The sequence below is a fragment of the Rattus norvegicus genome, chromosome 1 (genome assembly GCF_021556685.1).
Source record: "Rattus norvegicus strain SHRSP/BbbUtx chromosome 1, alternate assembly SHRSP_T2T, whole genome shotgun sequence".
Lineage (NCBI taxonomy): Eukaryota > Metazoa > Chordata > Mammalia > Rodentia > Muridae > Rattus > Rattus norvegicus.
Window position 1 is genome coordinate 123,480,597 of NC_141534.1, and position 22,220 is coordinate 123,502,816.

General features: G+C 38.8%; 1 long non-coding RNA gene across 1 annotated transcript in view; it reads right to left on the reverse strand.

Annotated features, from left to right (window-relative positions):
* LOC134483413 (uncharacterized) overlaps positions 1 to 22,220 on the reverse strand; it is a 204,202-nt gene that overhangs the window by 141,995 nt on the left and 39,987 nt on the right. The window contains exons 3-4 of the long non-coding RNA XR_015646592.1: positions 1,267 to 1,518; positions 342 to 498 (exon numbers count right to left, since the gene is read on the reverse strand). This is a non-coding gene — a long non-coding RNA (uncharacterized LOC134483413). The remainder of the gene's footprint in view (positions 1 to 341; positions 499 to 1,266; positions 1,519 to 22,220) is intronic.

The following is a 22,220-nucleotide window of genomic DNA, read 5'->3' on the forward strand; positions in this document are numbered from 1 at the left end:
TCCACCCACTCCTGCCTTCCCCCTAACATTCCCCTATAGTGAGAGTCCACCCTTGGCAGTACCAAGGGCTTCTCCTTTCTTTGGTGCCCAACAAAGCCTTCTTCTGCTACTTATGAAGTTGGAGCCATGTGTCAGTCCATGTCTTTCAGTAGTTTTAGTCCCTGGGAGCTCTGTTTTTTTGCCATGGTTGTTCTTATGGGGTTGCAAGTCCCTTAAGATCTTTCAGTCATTTATTGCCTCCAACGGGGATCCCTCATTTGCTGCTCCAAACTCTGCCTCCATATCCCCTCCTATGAATAATTTTGTTTCCCATTTTGTGAAGCAGTGAAGAAGAAACTCACATTTTATGAGCTTTCCACTGTCTCTGACTAATGGAGTCCTCCTTTTCCCTTACTCCACTTTTTTCTCCTCTGTCTCCTCTTGCTTTTCTCCTTTATTTAATTTCTGTTTTTATTCATATCCCTTTATATTTTGGAACTTGTGAGACAGTGTCTCATTCTGTAGAGTAGTTTGGGCTCAAATAGGAAGTAAATATTTTGTTTCTATTTCTTGAATGATATGATTAATATGTAAGTCAATATATCTTGAGTACTTTTAACTTGATTTGTAAATGTGAAAATGACGTTGCTCATTAATTACTTTTAAAAATTTTCTTTTTTTGTGAAAAAGATAAGTCACATTGGCAAGTGCCCACATATCTAGCAACTGAGAGGCATAGTCAGAGAGTCTACTATGAGTTTACTTACAGCCAGAATTACATTTTAGTATTTGTTTGCAACAACAACAAAAATATATTAATAAAATTGAAATTGTAGTGGCTAAATAGTATTTCTTCTCTTTCTGTATCTCTAGTGGTAAGCAGCAGGTTGCTGAATTAGCAGCTTATATCTCAAACCACAGAGAGGAAGCAGAGAGACTTCTCTCAAAACCTTCCACAAACAATCATCAACAACGAGTCAAATGGTTAAAAATTAGTAGCTAATCATTGACATCTCATTGAAACAACTGCATTCCACGCCTTGTCACCACAGTCTCACAACCAAATTATAATAAAATTATATACTATACAAATTTAAAAGACCCTATTATATTTTCATAGAATGAACCCTGTTTAAAACTTTAAAGTGTCGTTTGAGCCTCAAGTCAATAATTTCAATGTTATCCCGTAAAATCAAAATATAGTTACATATTATTAAGATACAAAGACATAAACATATATGACTCTTTCTCTAAAATGAACTCAGGCCATCATGAGAAATACCTTACCTCCTGGGATCTGTTGTTCCTTGTGTGTATAGTATATTGGCATTTGTGATGAAAGCATCCTCTTCCTTTTGGCATCAAAGTTCAACGGGATTTAGCACATCCTTTCCCAAGGAGTACATACAAGGCAGATCTCTGAGACTCATGTCCCTGAGACCACAAATGAGCCCATGAGGCTCCTTGTTTTTTGGCCAAGTCTCTGGGAACTCTGGGGAGTCTGGTGAGTTGACACTGCTTTTCTTCCTATGAAGTTCTCTTTAAATAAAATTCAGCTCAGCATTATAATGTTTCATGATATTTGTACTTTTTCATATTTAACAAAATAATTTTTCAGTTAAAAGGCAACATACAAATAAACATATGTTCTAACTATGATATTCATTCTTTTAAATTAGTGTTTAATTATCAGCCACCAGCTTCTACAACTGATCATGTGTTTCATTTTTTTTTTTAGTGGATATCATCTTTATTACATTTTAAATGTTATCCTCTTCATCCATCCCTGCTTCTATGAGGGTGCTCCCTCACCCACCCACCCACTCCCTCCCAACTCCCAACCCAGACTTTCCCCTACACTGGGGCATCTAGGACTGAGTGCCTCTTTTCACATTATGCCCTACAAGGCCTTCTGAGTATGTTTCTTATCCCTAAGCCATTTTCAATAGCCAAAGACTCCATAGTACTTATCAATTTTCCATGCAATATACTTTTACTTGTTTTCCAGCCATAAATATACTCCCAATAAATTATGAAGTACTCAGATAAAACTTTACATCAAATTAAAAAACATTTTGTGATTATTTGTAAACTGTAAACCCATTAAATTTTAAATAAACACCATTTACCTAGGGATCCTTCCCATATGCTGCCACCAAGGCCACACTATCACTGATGCCAATAAGTGCTTGCTGACAAGAGCCTGATATAGCTGTCTCTGGAGAGCCTCTGTCAGAGTTTGACCAATACAGATGCGGACTCTTTCAGCCAACAGTTGGACTGAGCACTGGGACCCAATGGAGGATTTAGGGGAAGGAATGAAGGATCTGAAGAGGTTTGCAACACCATAGGAAAAACCAGGATAGCAGCTAACCAGACCTCCTAAAGCTCCCAGGGACTAAACACCAAGCAAACAGTACACACTGAGGGACCCAGAGCTCCAAGCCGCAAATGTATCAGAGGATGGCCTTAGGTAGCATCAGTGGGAGGGGACGCCTTAGTTTAGTGAAGGTTCAATGCCCTAGCATAGGGTAATGCTAGGGTGGTGAGGCAGGATTGGTCTGGTAGATGTTCAAGCAGGCTCACAGAAGCAGGGAGGAGAGGGGATGTCATAGGTGGCTTGTGGCGGGGAAACTGGGAAAAAATAAAGAAAAATATCAAAACATTACAATAATGCAACCTTGTCAAATCTAATTTTTAAAGATAAAATCCCAGATGCTTTTAAAGAGAGAGAGAGAGAGAGAGAGAGAGAGAGAGAGAGAGAGAGAGACTGATGTTTTTAATACACTATACAGGAAAATTGTTGTGATTCCAGCCCCCAGGATTTTGAGATGAATTCACAGCATATAGACTGGTGAAGTACCCAATTTAAAAAAAAAAAAATCGATCCCTGGCCCAAGAGGAAACTGTATAAGGCCTCTGGGCTCCCGTGGGGGAGGGCCCAGGAGCGGCAGGACCCCTGCGCCTGAGACACCACCAGAACCAGAAGGAAACAGACCGGATAAACAGTTCTCTGCACCCAAATCCCGTGGGAGGGAGAGCTAAACCTTCAGAGAGGCAGACAAGCCTGGGAAACCAGAAGAGACTGCTCCCTGCACACACATCTCGGACGCCAGAGGAAAAAGCCAAAGACCATCTGGAACCCTGGTGCACTGAATCTCCCGGAAGGGGCGGCACAGGTCTTCCTGGTTGCTGCCGCTGCAGAGAGCCCCTGGGCAGCACCCCACGAGCGAACCTGAGCCTCGGGACCACAGGTAAGACCAAATTTTCTGCTGCAAGAAAGCTGCCTGGTGAGCTTGTGACACACGAAGCAGATTTTCTCTAGGACCTGGCACGTTCTGTGTTTACCGGAAGTCCCACACCCGCGGATCCCGGCCCGCAGCAGCTCTCTGCTCCCAGACCCGGTGAGAGAGAGACCCGACCACCTGGTCAGGTGGGCACTCCTGAGGCTGCAGAGCGGAAGAGACCACCAACACTGCTCACCCCTGCCCACATCCCTGACCCAAGAGAAAATTGTATAAGGCCTCTGGGCTCCCGTGGGGGAGGGCCCAAGAGCGGCAGGACCCCTGTGCCTGAGACACCACCGGAACCTGAAAGAAACAGACCGGATAAACAGTTCTCTGCACCCAAATCCCGTGGGAGGGAGAGCTAAACCTTCAGAGAGGCAGACAAGCCTGGGAAACCGGAAGAGACTGCTCCCTGCACAGACATCTCGGACGCCAGAGGAAAAAGCCAAAGACCATCTGGAACCCTGGTGCACTGAAGCTCCCGGAAGGGGCGGCACAGGTCTTCCTGATTGCTGCCGCTGCAGAGAGCCCGTGGGCAGCACCCCATGAGCGAACTTGAGCCTCAGGACCACAGGTAAGACCAAATTTTCTGCTGCAAGAAAGCTGCCTGGTGAACTCAAGACACAGGCCCACAGGAACAGATGAAGACCTGTAGAGAGGAAAAACTACACGCCCGAAAGCAAAACACTCTGTCCCCATAACTGACTGAAAGAGAGGAAAACAGGTCTACAGCACTCCTGACACACAGGCTTATAGGACAGTCTAGCCACTGTCAGAAATAGCAGAACAAAGTAACACTAGAGATAATCTGATGGCGAGAGGCAAGCGCAGGAACCCAAGCAACAGAAACCAAGACTACATGGCATCATCGGAGCCCAATTCTCCCACCAAAGCAAACACGGAATATCCAAACACACCAGAAAAGCAAGATATTGTTTCAAAATCATATTTGATCATGATGCTGGAAGACTTCAAGAAAGACATGAACACACTTAGGGAAGCACAGGAAAACATTAATAAACAAGTAAAAGCCTACAGAGAGGAATCGCAAAAATCCCTGAAAGAATTCCAGGAAAACACAAACAAACAGTTGAAGGAATTAAAAATGGAAATAGAAGCAATCAAGAAAGAACACATGGAAACAACCCTGGATATAGAAAACCAAAAGAAGAGACAAGGAGCTGTAGATACAAGCTTCACCAACAGAATACAAGAGATGGAAGAGAGAATCTCAGGAGCAGAAGATTCCATAGAAATCATTGACTCAACTGTCAAATATAATGTAAAGCGGAAAAAGCTACTGGTCCAAAACATACAGGAAATCCAGGACTCAATGAGAAGATCAAACCTAAGGATAATAGGTATAGAAGAGAGTGAAGACTCCCAGCTCAAAGGACCAGTAAATATCTTCAACAAAATCATAGAAGAAAACTTCCCTAACCTAAAAAAAGAGATACCCATAGACATACAAGAAGCCTACAGAACTCCAAATAGATTGGACCAGAAAAGAAACACCTCCCGTCACATAATTGTCAAAACACCAAAAGCACAAAATAAAGAAAGAATATTAAAAGCAGTAAGGGAAAAAGGTCAAGTAACATATAAAGGGAGACCTATCAGAATCACACCAGACTTCTCGCCAGAAACTATGAAGGCCAGAAGATCCTGGACTGATGTTATACAGACCCTAAGAGAACACAAATGCCAGCCCAGGTTACTGTATCCAGCAAAACTCTCAATTAACATTGATGGAGAAACCAAGATATTCCATGACAAAACCAAATTTACACAATATCTTTCTACAAATCCAGCACTACAAAGGATAATAAATGGTAAAGCCCAACATAAGGAGGCAAGCTATACCCTAGAAGAAGCAAGAAACTAATTGTCTTGGCAACAAAACAAAGAGAATGAAAGCACACAAACATAACCTCACATCCAAATATGAATATAAAGGGAAACAATAATCACTATTCCTTAATATCTCTCAATATCAATGGCCTCAACTCCCCAATAAAAAGACATAGATTAACAAACTGGATACGCAACGAGGACCCTGCATTCTGCTGCCTACAGGAAACACACCTCAGAGACAAAGACAGACACTACCTCAGAGTGAAAGTCAGGAAAACAACTTTACAAGCAAATGGTCAGAAGAAGCAAGCTGGAGTAGCCATTCTAATATCAAATAAAATCAATTTCCAACTAAAAGTCATCAAAAAAGATAAGGAAGGACACTTCATATTCATCAAAGGAAAAATCCACCAAGATGAACTCTCAATCCTAAATATCTATGCCCCAAATACAAGGGCACCTACATACGTAAAAGAAACCTTACTAAAGCTCAAAACACACATTGCACCTCACACAATAATAGTGGGAGATTTCAACACCCCACTCTCATCAATGGACAGATCATGGAAACAGAAATTAAACAGTGATGTCGACAGACTAAGAGAAGTCATGAGCCAAATGGACTTAACGGATATTTATAGAACATTCTATCCTAAAGCAAAAGGATATACCTTCTTCTCAGCTCCTCATGGTACTTTCTCCAAAATTGACCATATAATTGGTCAAAAAACGGGCCTCAACAGGTACAGAAAGATAGAAATAATCCCATGCGTGCTATCGGACCACCACGGCCTAAAACTGGTCTTCAATAACAATAAGGGAAGAATGCCCACATATACGTGGAAATTGAACAATGCTCTACTCAATGATAACCTGGTCAAGGAAGAATTAAAGAAAGAAATTAAAAACTTTTTAGAATTTAATGAAAATGAAGATACAACATACTCAAATTTATGGGACACAATGAAAGCTGTGCTAAGAGGAAAACTCATAGCGCTGAGTGCCTGCAGAAAGAAACAGGAAAGAGCATATGTCAGCAGCTTGACAGCACACCTAAAAGCTCTAGAACAAAAAGAAGCAAATACACCCAGGAGGAGTAGAAGGCAGGAAATAATCAAACTCAGAGCTGAAATCAACCAAGTAGAAACAAAAAGGACCATAGAAAGAATCAACAGAACCAAAAGTTGGTTCTTTGAGAAAATCAACAAGATAGATAAACCCTTAGCCAGACTAACGAGAGGACACAGAGAGTGCGTCCAAATTAACAAAATCAGAAATGAAAAGGGAGACATAACTACAGATTCAGAGGAAATTCAAAAAATCATCAGATCTTACTATAAAAACCTATATTCAACAAAATTTGAAAATCTTCAGGAAATGGACAATTTCCTAGACAGATACCAGGTATCGAAGTTAAATCAGGAACAGATAAACCAGTTAAACAACCCCATAACTCCTAAGGAAATAGAAGCAGTCATTAAAGGTCTCCCAACCAAAAAGAGCCCAGGTCCAGACGGGTTTAGTGCAGAATTCTATCAAACCTTCATAGAAGACCTCATACCAAAATTATCCAAACTATTCCACAAAATTGAAACAGATGGAGCCCTACCGAATTCCTTCTACGAAGCCACAATTACTCTTATACCTAAACCACACAAAGACACAACAAAGAAAGAGAACTTCAGACCAATTTCCCTTATGAATATCGACGCAAAAATACTCAATAAAATTCTGGCAAACCGAATTCAAGAGCACATCAAAACAATCATCCACCATGATCAAGTAGGCTTCATCCCAGGCATGCAGGGATGGTTTAATATACGGAAAACCATCAACGTGATCCATTATATAAACAAATTGAAAGAACAGAACCACATGATCATTTCATTAGATGCTGAGAAAGCATTTGACAAAATTCAACACCCCTTCATGATAAAAGTCCTGGAAAGAATAGGAATTCAAGGCCCATACCTAAACATAGTAAAAGCCATATACAGCAAACCAGTTGCTAACATTAAACTAAATGGAGAGAAACTTGAAGCAATCCCACTAAAATCAGGGACTAGACAAGGCTGCCCACTCTCTCCCTACTTATTCAATATAGTTCTTGAAGTTCTAGCCAGAGCAATCAGACAACAAAAGGAGATCAAGGGGATACAGATCGGAAAAGAAGAGGTCAAAATATCACTATTTGCAGATGACATGATAGTATATTTAAGTGATCCAAAAAGTTCCACCAGAGAACTACTAAAGCTGATAAACAACTTCAGCAAAGTGGCTGGGTATAAAATTAACTCAAATAAATCAGTTGCCTTCCTCTATACAAAAGAGAAACAAGCCGAGAAAGAAATTAGGGAAACGACACCCTTCATAATAGACCCAAATAATATAAAGTACCTCGGTGTGACTTTAACCAAGCAAGTAAAAGATCTGTACAATAAGAACTTCAAGACACTGAGGAAAGAAATTGAAGAAGACCTCAGAAGATGGAAAGATCTCCCATGCTCATGGATTGGCAGGATTAATATAGTAAAAATGGCCATTTTACCAAAAGCAATCTACAGATTCAATGCAATCCCCATCAAAATAACAATCCAATTCTTCAAAGAGTTAGACAGAACAACTTGCAAATTCATCTGGAATAACAAAAAACCCAGGATAGCTAAAGCTATCCTCAACAATAAAAGGACTTCAGGGGGAATCACTATCCCTGAACTCAAGCAGTATTACAGAGCAATAGTGATAAAAACTGCATGGTATTGGTACAGAGACAGACAGATAGACCAATGGAATAGAATTGAAGACCCAGAAATGAACCCACACACCTATGGTCACTTGATTTTTGACAAAGGAGCCAAAACCATCCAATGGAAAAAAGATAGCATTTTCAGCAAATGGTGCTGGTTCAACTGGAGGGCAACATGTAGAAGAATGCAGATCGATCCATGCTTATCACCCTGTACAAAGCTTAAGTCCAAGTGGATCAAGGACCTCCACATCAAACCAGACACACTCAAACTAATAGAAGAAAAACTAGGGAGGCATCTGGAACACATGGGCACTGGAAAAAATTTCCTGAACAAAACACCAATGGCTTATGCTCTAAGATCAAGAATCGACAAATGGGATCTCATAAAACTGCAAAGATTCTGTAAGGCAAAGGACACTGTGGTTAGGACAAAATGGCAACCAACAGATTGGGAAAAGATCTTTACCAATCCTACAACAGATAGAGGCCTTATATCCAAAATATACAAAGAACTCAAGAAGTTAGACCGCAGGGAAACAAATAACCCTATTAAAAAATGGGGTTCAGAGCTAAACAAAGAATTCACAGCTGAGGAATGCCGAATGGCCGAGAAACACCTAAAGAAATGTTCAACATCTTTAGTCATAAGGGAAATGCAAATCAAAACAACCCTGAGATTTCACCTCACACCAGTGAGAATGGCTAAGATCAAAAACTCAGGTGACAGCAGATGCTGGCGAGGATGTGGAGAAAGAGGAACACTCCTCCATTGTTGGTGGGATTGCAGACTGGTAAAACCATTCTGGAAATCAGTCTGGAGGTTCCTCAGAAAATTGGACATTGAACTGCCTGAGGATCCAGCTATACCTCTCTTGGGCATATACCCAAAAGATGCCTCAACATATAAAAGAGACACGTGCTCCACTATGTTCATCGCAGCCTTATTTATAATAGCCAGAAACTGGAAAGAACCCAGATGCCCTTCAACAGAGGAATGGATACAGAAAATGTGGTACATCTACACAATGGAATATTACTCAGCTATCAAAAACAACGAGTTTATGAAATTCGTAGGCAAATGGTTGGAACTGGAAAATATCATCCTGAGTGAGCTAACCCAATCACAGAAAGACATACATGGTATGCACTCATTGATAAGTGGCTATTAGCCCAAATGCTTGAATTACCCTAGATCCCTAGAACAAACGAAACTCAAAACGGATGATCAAAATGTGAATGCTTCACTCCTTCTTTAAATGAGGAAAAAGAATACCCTTGGCAGGGAAGGGAGAGGCAAAGATTAAAACAGAGACTGAAGGAACACCCATTCAGAGCCTGCCCCACATGTGGCCCATACATATACAGCCACCCAATTAGACAAGATGGATGAAGCAAAGAAGTGCAGACCGACAGGAGCTGGATGTAGATCTCTCCTGAGAGACACAGCCAGAATACAGCAAATATAGTGGCGAATGCCAGCAGCAAACCACTGAACTGAGAATAGGTCCCCTATTGAAGGAATCAGAGAAAGAACTGGAAGAGCTTGAAGGGGCTCGAGACCCCAAAAGTACAACAATGCCAAGCAATCAGAGCTTCCAGGGACTAAGCCACTACCTAAAGAGTATATATGGACTGACCCTGGACTCTGACCCCATAGGTAGCAATGAATATCCTAGTAAGAGCACCAGTGGAAGGGGAAGCCCTGGGTCCTGCTAAGACTGAACCCCCAGTGAACTAGTCTATGGGGGGAGCGCGGCAATGGGGGGAGGGTTGGGAGGGGAACACCCATAAGGGAGGGGAGGGGGGAGGGGGATGTTTGCCCGGAAACCGGGAAAGGGAATAACACTCGAATGTATATAAGAAATACTCAAGTTAATAAAAAAAAAAAATCTTGGTGGCAGCCACACGTTTCTTGCTACCCATCCTAATGTTCTGTTTTCCAAATGAAGCACGCGCGCGCGCGCACACACACACACACACACACACACACACACACACACAGAGAGAGAGAGAGAGAGAGAGAGAGAGAGAGAGAGAGAGAGAGAGAGAGTCATTATATATTTATATGCCTAGAACAGCTCACAGCTCAATGGCTCAGTCACTTCCTAACCTTTATGGGTCTAATTCACCTCCTTCAGATATTCTCAAATTATTACGTACTCAAATCTATATTTCACCATTGATACTTTGGACCCAGTCAGGCAGCCCTCTTGGGGTGTCTTTTTTCTGGCTCTAACATGGCAGCTATGCTCTCTAGTCCTGTACCTTCTTAGGCATGGAGTCTTTCTCCTTGCATGGGAAAACTCCCTCTATCTCCTCATTCCTCTCTTTCCCTGTGACTCCTGCATCCTATAAATCAGGCTTCTGTCTGCATTTCCCACTCATTGGCTCCCTGCAACTTTATTTAGCAATCAGAACCAACTGGGAGCAGGGTCCTTCTGTTAAGTTCAGACGTGGGATTCTCATGCTAAAAATTTTGGGGACCCAAATTAACATAATATGAGCAGCAATACGCCAAACCCACTACATAAAATAATGTATGAAAAACAAATATATAAATAAGCAAGGTGAAAATTACTTTCAGAGTGTTTGCAATCTTACAAATCACTAGAATGATACGTGTAGGGCTACTATTTGTATTCTGAGATAAATTATCCTTTGTTTAAAGATTAATTTCATATATAATTCACAGCTACTTCTGTTTCATATATCATTTAATAAGTTGCATATTACGTTATTTTTACAATTGCTAATCTTATACTACAATAGTAAGAAGATCAGAGAGAACATTTTTGTTTTTGACGCTATGCATGCATGTATGTTTCTGTGTGTGTGTGTGTGTGTGTGTGTTGTGTGTTTGTGTGTGTGTCGAAGAATTCTTCACATATTACATACCATTATGATTCATACAGTATTTTGGATATTTGAAGGCATTTTTAATTGGTAAAACTAAAATATATTTAGATATGATCGAACACATTAGTAATTTTAGAACACAAGAGGATAAAGCAGAAGGATCATAAATTCAATGTTAGTACAGGCTATATAAGAGCAAGAGCAGGCAGCCTAGTAAGGTCTTGAATGAATGTTAATAATGTTTCTCTATGTGACATTAATTGCCTAGAGGCTTATTGAACCACTTCACCTAGCTCCCATAACTATATCTAGGTTCTACTATGGTGTTCATGGTCCCTCCTCTGCTTCCCATGACTGGAGGTTAACAGGTCCAAACCTGCACAGGTTTTGTGCCAGTAATGATATGTTTTGTGAGACCAATGGTATAATGGAGATGTTATATTTGAAAGATGTTCAAACCTGTCAAACTTACTTTTTGGCACGTATTATTTACCAAATATTAACTCCATCATGATATTCTTGGAGGAGTGATATAGAATTCTCCTGTTCATATGAGCTTTCAATAGTCCTGATGCTCAGCACTTTGAGTAGTTATAACCTGTGCTCTTACCCCTGATCGCTGAACAAGAAATTTCTCCAGAAAATCAGTTTCAAATTATTACATGTATACTTAAAATAATAAAGTAAAAGAACTAATGAGAGAATGATGGATGAAGAAAATAATAAAGAGAAGAAAAGGAGGGGGAAGAACTTAGGAGAAAGGAAGACAAAAGAAGGGATAGAGTGAGGGAAGCAGGAAGGAGAAAAAAGAAAAAAAAGGAACAGAAGCATATGTAGGTAATAAAAAGGAATTATAGGATTAATACGATAAAGTAAATTATATATCAAAGGTACACAAAGAAATCAATTATGTTTCATAATCAAAAACTTCTAATACATTTTAATTTGTTTTTTAACGTATTTATTTGCATCGGGCTCAATTCTCCCATCCTTGTCACTTCCTCTTACAATCTTTCTTTGAAATCCCTTCTCCTCTGAGTGAGTGGGGGGCCCTCTGGGTATTCTCCCACCCTGGCAATTCTTAAACAAAGACATTATGAATGTTAAGTGCAAATGGATGGAACTTGAGAATATCACCATGAGTGACGTAACCTAGTCTCAAATGGACATGCAGGTTATATACTACCTTATAAGGAGATACTAGACCTAAAACTGAGGTTATCCATGCTACCCTCCACAGACTCAAAGAAGTTAAAAAGAAAGAAGATCCAAACAAGATTGCTTGAATCTCACTTATAAGGGGTGAAATAGTCTTATGAGGCATGTGGATGGAGGGATATAGTAGGGAGAGGTAATAATGAGTAGAATGGGGAACTTCAGGGGTGGTCATGAGATGCTACCTGTTCATGAGAGATTGCTACATGGTCATGAAAATGAATGAAAATATGCAAAGGAAAGTGTAGGGGAAGTGGGGGTGGGGTATCTCCATAATGAGACAGAGACTTGGGATAAAATAGTATCTGAAGAATCAATAGAGGTTACCTTAGCTACTACTCTCAGCACTGGGGATATGGAACCTTTAGAGGCCACCTCCTGTAGCCAGACAGTAACCCCAGAAAAGTTATAGAGACACCAAACAATTCTCAAAATGTTCAAGCCAATATTTATCCTGTGTACAAAAAACGTAGGCACAAGGAATGGGGCAGAGTCAGAGGGACTGACCAACAAATAACCTGACCAACTTGAGCCCCATCTGATGGTAAAAGTACCGATCCCTAACAATATTGATACTCTGTAATATTTGCAGACAGGAGGATATTTTCTTCTGAGCATCTCTACTGACTCAGAGAGATACAGACACCCACCAAATAGTGAATGGAGCTTGAGAACTATTATGGAAGAACAGGAGAAATGATTGTGGACCCCAAAGGGGATGAGAAATGATTGTGGACCCCAAAGGGGATGAGAATTCCACAAGAAGACCAACAGAGTTAAGACCCTGGTGGGCTCTCAGACACTGAATTACCAACCAAAAAGCATATGCCAGCTGAACCTAGACCTCCCTTAACTTTTATAGCAAATGTGAAGCTTGGTTTTTATATTTGTACTGAACAAGTATAAAGGGGGCTATCCCAAATGCTGTTGTTTGCATTTGAGATGCGTTCTTGAAGCTTGGGTGCTTTGTTGGCCCCCAATGGAGTGGATGGCCCTAGCCTCACAGAGACTTACCATGCCAGGATGGAGGATACCCATTGGTCCCCCACCCTCTCAGATGATATAAAGGGTGATGGTGAGAAGGATTGTGGGAGGAGTGAGCAGGAGGAGAGCAGTGAGAGGCATGTAAACTGAACAAGTAAAAAACAAAACCAAACAAAACTCCAGGATATGTCCTTTTGTCCCAGTGCATATTTCCAATCGTGTTGTATTTTTACGAAGAATCAAGAGAATAAAAGTTAGGGGATTGGAGAGAGATTTTGATAGTTGAATACTGCTACTTTTACAGAGTTCCAAGGTATTCACAATTAACTGTAATGATTCAGAAATCAATTCTGTTATTTCTTATTATATTACTATTAATGGCAAAAAGTAATGGGATTGCATTACCTCATTACATTATTTTTTTCCTTAATCTTTTTTTATTGGATATTTTCTGTATTGACATTTCAAATTTTATCCCCTTTCCTTATTATCCCTCCATACCCCTTAACCCATTCCTAACCCCCTGACTCCACGAAGGTGCTTCCTCACCCACCGACTCACTCTCTCCTGCCCTGTCATTCTCCTACAGTGTGGCATCAAGCCTTCACAGGAATAAGGTCCTCACTTCCCATTGGTTCCCAACAAGCCCCATCTTCTGGTATATATGAGGCTGTAGACATAGTTTGCTCCATTTAGTTGGAGGTTTAGTCCCTGGGAGTGTGGGGTGTCTGCCTTGTTGATATTGTTGTTATTCATATGGGGTTGCAAACCCCCTCACCTACCTCAGTCCCTTTTCTGGCTTCTCTATTCTGGACCCTGTGCTCAATCCACTGTGAAGATCCACCTCTTAGTACTTAAAATTTCTTATAATTCTGTCACCTGAAGTTAAGTTTAAAATACATGTACTGCCAAAATTGAATTTTTTTAGGGTAAGATTCAAAATGAGTATCTTCTTATTAAGAAAATTAATTTTTCAATTTCTTCTTTGTAAGAAGTCCTTTTTTGATGGCAGTGAGTTCATTTGAATCATAAAATACATCAATAGATTACCTCAGCAAACCAGGAGTTCTTCTAGTTTTGTTTTTCTCGTTGTGTTATGTGTATGCAGTTGTTATGGTATTTGTGACCCCTGGGAAATGAATATAGATTCAGTCCAATTATCATAAAATATTTATTGATTAGTTCATAATAGTACGAATAATCCCCGAATCGATTTGAGATTGTTTTAAAGGGAGGGTTTGGGAAAGGACATTTAAAGGAGAAATTCATACAAACACATTGAATACCTATGCAAGGAAGACAAATTTTCTGTTCTGTCAAGTGACTAAGGCAATCCAAAACATCTTTGGCTATCTGCATAAGAAAGTTGCCAAAGCAAAAAAATATCCAGTTAGTCACATCATACAACTAGGTGATTATGTGTGTACATTTTGGCGTGAGGCTCACTGAATCAAGGTTATTGGGAACTTTTCTTACAGGGAGTGACATGAGATAAAATTGGCTGGTGGAACCCCAGAGAGTTGCTTAACACAAAATGTGCCTTGCCATAACACTGTCACAATACAAACATGTTCAATTAAAGTTTATAATATCTCTTTTTCTAGATGTAAAGTCATGTGTCACCATGGTTAGCTAGATTTTATTAATTTTAGTCATGTGTGCATATTTTCTCCGTCTCCATCTCTGCATCTATCAGTCTCTGTTCTCTCCTCTTTCTCTCTCTCTCTCTCTCTCTCTCTCTCTCTCTCTCTCACTTACTCTCTCTCTTGCTCTCGCTCTCTCTCATGCTCTCTCTCTGTTTCTGTCTCTTTCTCTCTGTCCCACATCTTCTTTGTGTGTGGGGGGGGTTTGTGCTGGGCGGGAAATGCATAGAAGTATGTACGTGTCAAAGGCTGTCTATGGCTCCAGATCTGCAGTCCCATGTAGTTTTTAGAATCCTGACATGAGTTCTGGGATATCCTCTTATAGGTTAATACTTGATTTTACAAGTAGAAATATCACACAGGATCTTCTATGCACCTTTAATCCTTGGTGATTTAGATGCATGCTTATTTTTCAAATGAAAGTACAAACCAAAAATATAGAAAGATTCTTGAATTTAAATGTTCATACACTGAATTATTTTCCAGTAAATGTAAATATGATATGGACTTAGCAATATCTTTTCCTGTGAATCAGAGTCCACACTGCAAAGAGAAATGCATTAGGAAATAGTAAATATGCTTTGAATTCGAACAATGTGCAAAAATCTTCAAAAATAATAAGGTGGTGTGAATGCATATGGAATTACTACTCTGCTTTCTATCCCATGGCAGAACCTTCGGAATCTATTCTTGTGTGGCTCAAGTTGCTTCAATGTAGGACTGAGCAGATAACTATTGTAATATTTTAATTCAAGCCAAAATGAGAGATGGAGGTGACCACCCTGAAACAGGCTGTGCTATGACAGATCAGTCCCTAAGAATCTTCAACCAATGTTGGAGAAGTTTAAAGATGGCTGAAAACATACTTCTGTCAATTTGAATTTTAAGGATTCCTTTCAAATATTGATTTTTATTAGGAACAATGTCAGTGAAACGTCGGTGTTATTTTGTTGTATTTGTTAATATTGTCATAGGATGACGGGCAGCGAGTATTCAGTAAGAAAGATTGATTTATTATTTTAACGTCTATATTTGTATCAGTAGCTTTCTCAGGCCAAGAAGTTGCATAGAATGGGTTGGCTTAATCATACAGATTTCCATGTATATCTGCCACCTAGGACTTTAAGGTTATGGTATCATATTATAGTTCTCTCATCTTCCATATTTTATACAATAGTTACAAAAGGTAAGAATTATACAGGGTTACCCAAACAAGAAAACAAATATTTAATTCTTTATATCTATCCATATACTGTGCAGCAAAGTAAGATTAGGTCACTCGAAATACCTAAAGAAATCCGTGTGTTTTAAAATATACTGTATTATTAATCATACAAGTAATGAATAATTGTGAATATGTACAATTATCAATTCCTTAATTTGAGTTTCAGAGTCCTTTCTGGGACATAGAGAGCCAAATTTTTACTGAAGAGGCCAGTGCTAAGTCTCTTGAACCAGGTCCTACCCAGGGGGACAGGTTCTCCTACCTGCATTAGCTAATTAAATTAAATGTGCACAAGGATGACAGAGAGTTTGCCTCTCAGGTGACTCTCGATCACATCAAATTTAAAGAGAGAATAACCATCTCAGTAGTATCTAAGAATAAAGGAATGTATGAGATGTGTGCAATAATCTATGCCATGATGTTCTACAGATGAAAACCATGACTGCATAATCTCTGATTTGATTATAATTTCTAGCATTGATATTGTTACTTGGGCAACTTACAAAAAGTTCTGTGTACTGCTTACAAAATCTGTGTAACAAAGAGGAATTATACAGGCATAGTTAAATGGGCATTTAACATGGGCAGCTAGAAAAGTTGTAGTAGTGTGGTGGAATTAATAGATTTCTTAAATTAACCCAAAAGATACAGGGTTCACTATCTAGGAATATAAAGAATTGTGTAGGTTATGTTTTTGTAATTTTTCTGGACAAAAATTTCATTTGTACATGCTCGATTTTTCCAAAACCCCTCCTTTCCATAGCATTGAATAATAGTTTACATATGATGAACATTTTACTCATGTTTCTTGAGCTCTTCTTTACCTCTGCTTATTATAGTACTCTCCTCTTCCTCCTTCTTCCACATTACTTAATTTCTTCATTTGTTTATTACTTTTTTTTATATTTGAAAGTTGTGAGATAATGTCTCATGCCTGGGCTGTCTTCAAACTTTAATAATCCTTTTGCTTCTATCTCTAGGATGACATGATGAAAGATGTGAGACAATTTACCAGGAATGTTTTTAATTTCATTTTAAAATGTACACTTCATTTTGATTATTAATGACATTTAAAAATAAATTTTTGTGCAGAAAGTCCAGTCTATTTGGTATATGCCTTTAGATGTAATACCTGAGAGGCATAGACAGAGAGTCAGTATTGTTTTTAACTATAGCCAGGATTATGTTTTGGAATCCTTTAATAACAACAACAAAATATATTAATAATATTAAAATTGTAACAGGAAAAGATTTTTTCTCAACTTTCTGTATCTTGGATGGCAACCAGTAGGTTGCTGAAGTAGTAGTTCATACTTCAAAGAAGAAGAAAAGAGGGCTATTTGAAACATCATGGGATATTTGAATGATAGAATGCTATCTCCAGGGATATTTTTTGCACAGCAATGTTGTATCTCCTAATCTTCCCCAAACAGCCTTAGACATGGAGTCAGGTATTTGAAAATTTGAAAGTAATATTGGGCATCTCACTCAAACCACTGTGTTCTGAATCTTGTCATCACAGTCTTACCACCAAATCACAATACTATCATATATTATACAATTTTAAAAGACCCTATCATCTTTCATAGAATGGATATTGTTTAAAAGTTGAAAGTATTTTCTGGACCTCAACTCAATACATTCAATGTAACTGCTATAAAATGAAAAGCAATTAAATTCTTACAGCATACAACAGCACAGAACATATATCACCTTTCCTCAGATATGGACTCAGACTGTCCAGAGAAATCCATAGGATGGTCTTGAGATTCATATTTTTCTGCCTCTTTCTCCTGGGTGGAGTTGTTCCTTGTGTGTATAATCCAACCTGCATTTGTGATGAAGTTCAAGCTTAAATCTGTTTAGTTAGGCAAGTACTTTACCAAATATTGAATATCAAACATGTCTGTCCTGGCACTTGCAGAGTCCCACAGCCTTGCCGTTTCAAACAGTTTACGTATGCAGTACCTTAAAGAATCCAGTAACTTTTTACAATCCACATTTTCTGTAAGAGTCCAAAGTCTCATTTGGAAAATATGGTCTTGTAAAATCAAAATAAAAGTTTTAAACTACTTTATTGCTTCAAGAGAATAATCAAGCAACAATGTGAACAAAGCAAAAATGAAACTTCAATCATATTAATAACTCAATATCTTAATAATTGTGATCCACTTACTTTTTTCTGGCATCTGTTAAAGATCTCCATAACTTCTCTAGCTCTTCCTCTGTAGCACATATACAGTTGGACATTCGGGCTAGAGCTGTCTCCAACCCATTGGTGCTGCTGATCTTGTCTATCATCCTATGCTATTTGCACATGCCCCATACTGGGGAACCTTGCAGCCAATGAGTTGCACTTGAACCATTAGTCTCTTCTGTCATGTTTTCTGAAACAGATCCCTGCAACAAAGTGACAAGAGAAAGCTGTTGTCAATGACATCTCCATGCCTGCATAACTAGCGATATGGGTAGGTGATAGACTTATGAACTCATCATTTTGGAGCACAGTTTATGCACCTTCACCTTGAGGCATCACTTCTCAGAGACTTCACATCTCATTGAACGTTTAGACCAAAATGGTCAGCATTTATTATCCAGACACAAAAGCGTTTCCTTCTCTTTAGTAACTCTGGTATTGAAATTACTGAATGGTAATTTCTTCCAGTACATTTTGGAAGCAAGTTTTAGTTCATGAGGGAATAAAAATCCAAGGACACTAGATAAAATACTGAATGAAAAATAAATTGTAATTTTCTTGATCTTGGATTATATATTTAGTATAATAAAAAATAAAGAGAGAAAGACAGAGAAAAAGAAGGTGGAGATAGTAGAGATAGATAGGTAGATAGATAGATAGATGGTAGATAGATAGATAGATAGATAGATAGATAGATAGATAGATAGATAGATAGATAGATTAAGCAAGATAAATCTGAAGAATCAGTGCATACCAAAAATGGTAGCCAATAGTGGAAATTGAGAAAATAGACTAACGGAGAAGACATTACTCAAAATGTCTACAAATATCTGGTGATTTGCCCTGCAGGTCACCAGTTTTCCCTTCTAGGTCCCAGTTTCCCAACTCCTACAAACCAGTAGTCTGCTCAGAGGAAGAATCCCTTATTTGTACAGATTTTGACAAGTACAAACTTTTGAAAAAGACCTCGAGTGTCTGAAGAAAAGAGAATATTGCAGAGGACAGTGAACATTATTGTTTCAAAACTAATGGTAAGGATGGATTGAGGAAATATTCTTGTAACAAAGGTACAGCAAAAGTAAATTTTGCTCAAGAACTCTGGAAGGAAAATGGGATTCAAACTAAAAGTCCCAAAGCAAGAGGCATTACAAACATGGTTTCAGGGCAAAGTACAGGGTACACAACAGCTTAAGCTGGGGCCTTGTCTGAGAAGTGTTCTTGTCGATTTAGGCAGATTTAATGTTCAAGATATCTAGTCACTAATGCAGTCTTGGCAAACTCAGTCTGAAGCTAGGAGAGAAAGGAGGTGGTAAGATTGGTATAGAGAACAGAAATTAAATGAAAAATGTGTATCTGATAATTAAATAGAAATATACTTTTGATAAAGTTCTTTCCTTGGGGAGAAAGGAATGGGAAAATGCTACAGTGGTACTAGACAGAACAATTTAAATCAGCTCCTAAGCCTATTCCTCAAATTTCAAAGCCTACCTTTATAATTGTTCCCTAGCCCTCTCTTAACAAGAATTAGGAAACACCAGTCATTTTATAGAGAATAGTAAAAGTTTCTCATGAGTGAAAACTGAATACCTCTTACACACGAGGTTACAGGAAATTGCATCTTTTTTAGTATATAAACAAGGACTTTTTGTCAGGAAATATCACTTGGATCTTCTTCATTGCATTTTCTAGCATCTTAAGTGAACATCATTGGTTTTTTTCAAAGACCAACCAGGCTTAATTTCCTGAAACAAAATTAGAAAGACTGCTATACCAAGAGGTCATGGATAGTCATTAATTCTTTTGTTACATAATCTTACTTTTAAAATCCTAGATAGATATATTTCTGATATTACCTAATGTCGGAATTTATGGTATAACAAGATGTCCGACTAGTCGTCAGATTTGCTGGCCAGAATTTTTCAAGTAGACCTGATTTCTTTTTAATTGTGCCAATTGCAAAGATAGATATTTAAATAGACTATTTTATTGGTTGGGACTTTGTATTAGTGTTTGAATATATGTCTACGGAGCAAATGTCTGCAGGGATTGAAGAAGGAAGAAGAGTGAATCTTCAGCACCAGTGTGAGTGGCTTCACAGATCATAACAAGCATACATACAGGAGATGGTAATTGAATAATTTCTCTGGAAGATTAGAGCATAGTTAAATTTTTTGTGAGATTTGTCTAAATTATTCAAAACATCAAAATACATTTTAAACTTTTACACCTTAATTAATTAATTAATTAATGGCCTCCTATCAGCTGCTGTATGCTGTCTGGTGTTCTGGTATTTGAGAGATTTCAGGGGTCCAGGTTAATTGAGACTACTAGAACCTCTACAGGGTGGTCCTCCTCCTCCTCAGCTTTTTCCAGCTTTTCCCAAATTAAACGACAGGAATCATTAGCTTCTGTCCATTGGTTGGGTATAAGTACCTGCATGTGACTTTCTCAGCTGCTTGATGGGCCTTTCAGAGGGCAGTCATGCTAGGCTCCTGTTTGTAAGCACACCGCAGCATCAGTACTAGTGTCAGGCCTTTGGGCTTCCCCTTGAACCGGATCCCACTTTGGGCCTCATTCTCGATCTTTTTTTCCCTCAGGTTCCTCTCCATTTCCATCCCTGCAGTTCTTTTAGAATAAAATAATTATGGGTCAGAGTTTTGACAGTGGGATAGGAACCCCATCCATCACTTGATGCCTTGTCTTTTTGATGGAGGTGGTCTCTACCAGTTCCTCTGCGCATTGTAGGGCATTTTGTTTAAGGTCCTTCCTTTTGAGTCTTGAGAGTTTCTTACATCCCAGGTCTTTGGTATATTCTGGATGATATCCCCAAACTTCGACCCCTTGAAATTGCCTGTTTCCATTCTTTCTGTTGGACTTAGGGTTTCAGTCCTTTCTCCCACACAATACCAGATCATCTTCTCCTTTTCCTCGCCTGCCCCATGTCCCCTTTCCCTCCCCGATCAATCAAACCTCCATCTTGTTATTGTTGTCTTCCCATTCCCAGATGGGAGTGATGTGTCCTCACTTGGGCCCTTTGCTTTGCTGAACTTTCTGAATTCTGTTAACTGGATCTTGATTATTACATATTTTTTCTTTAACTAATATCAACCTATAAGTGAGAACATACCATGCATGTACTTTTGGTCTGAGTTACCTCACTCAGGGTGATATTTTTTTAGTTCCATCCTTTTGCCTGTAAAAATCAGGATGTCCTCGTTCTTAATAGCTGAGTGGTATTCCACTGTGTAAAGGAACCACATTTACTGGACTCATTCTTCTTTCATGGGACACCTGTTCTGTTTTCCAGCTTCTAACTATCAAAAACATGGCTCCTGAGTAAAATGTGGAACATGTGCCCCTGTAGCATGGTGGGGCCTCTTTTGGGTATATTCCAAAGAGTGGTATTGTCGCTTCTTCAGGTAGACCTATTTCCATTTTTTTTGAGGAACGTCTGATTGATTACCAGTGTGGTTGTACCAGTTTCCAATACCAGCAGTTGGGAGTGTTCCTCCTTCTCCACATACTTGACAACATGCACTTTCTCCTGAGGCTTTTATCTTAGCCATTCTCATTGATGTAAAGTGGAAACTCATGGTCATTTTCATTGCATTTCTCAGATCACTAAGGATTTGTACATTTCTTTAGGTGCTTCTCAATCATTCAAGATCCCTCTGTTGTGAATTCTATTTTTACTTCTATAACCCACTCTTTGTTTGGATATTTTTCTTTTTTTTGGTTAGTTTCTTGAGTTTTTTAATATATGTTTGATATGAGCCCTCTATCATATGTGGAGGTAGTGAAGAATTTGTCCTATCTATAGGTTATTACCCTAATTTCTTTCTCAGTCAATTTATCATTTGTATACAGTAAGGCTACTGATTTATTTGAGTTAATTTTATATTTGTCAACTTTGCTGAACTTGTTTATCTGTTGGAGTAATTCTCTGGAAGAATGTTTGTGATTGATTACATATACTATCATATCATATGCATATAATGATACCTTTATTTCTTCTTTGTAAATTTATATCCCCTTGATCTCTTTTTGTTGCCTTATTTTTCTAGCTAGCACTTTGAGTATTATATTTATTATATATCGGGAAAGTGAACATCCTTCTCTTGTCTCCCATTATAGTGTGATTACTTCAGGTGTCTCTCCATTTACTTGGTGTTGGCTGTTTGTTTGTAGTAAATTTTTTTTTGTTTAGGTATGGCCTTGGATTCCTGATTTA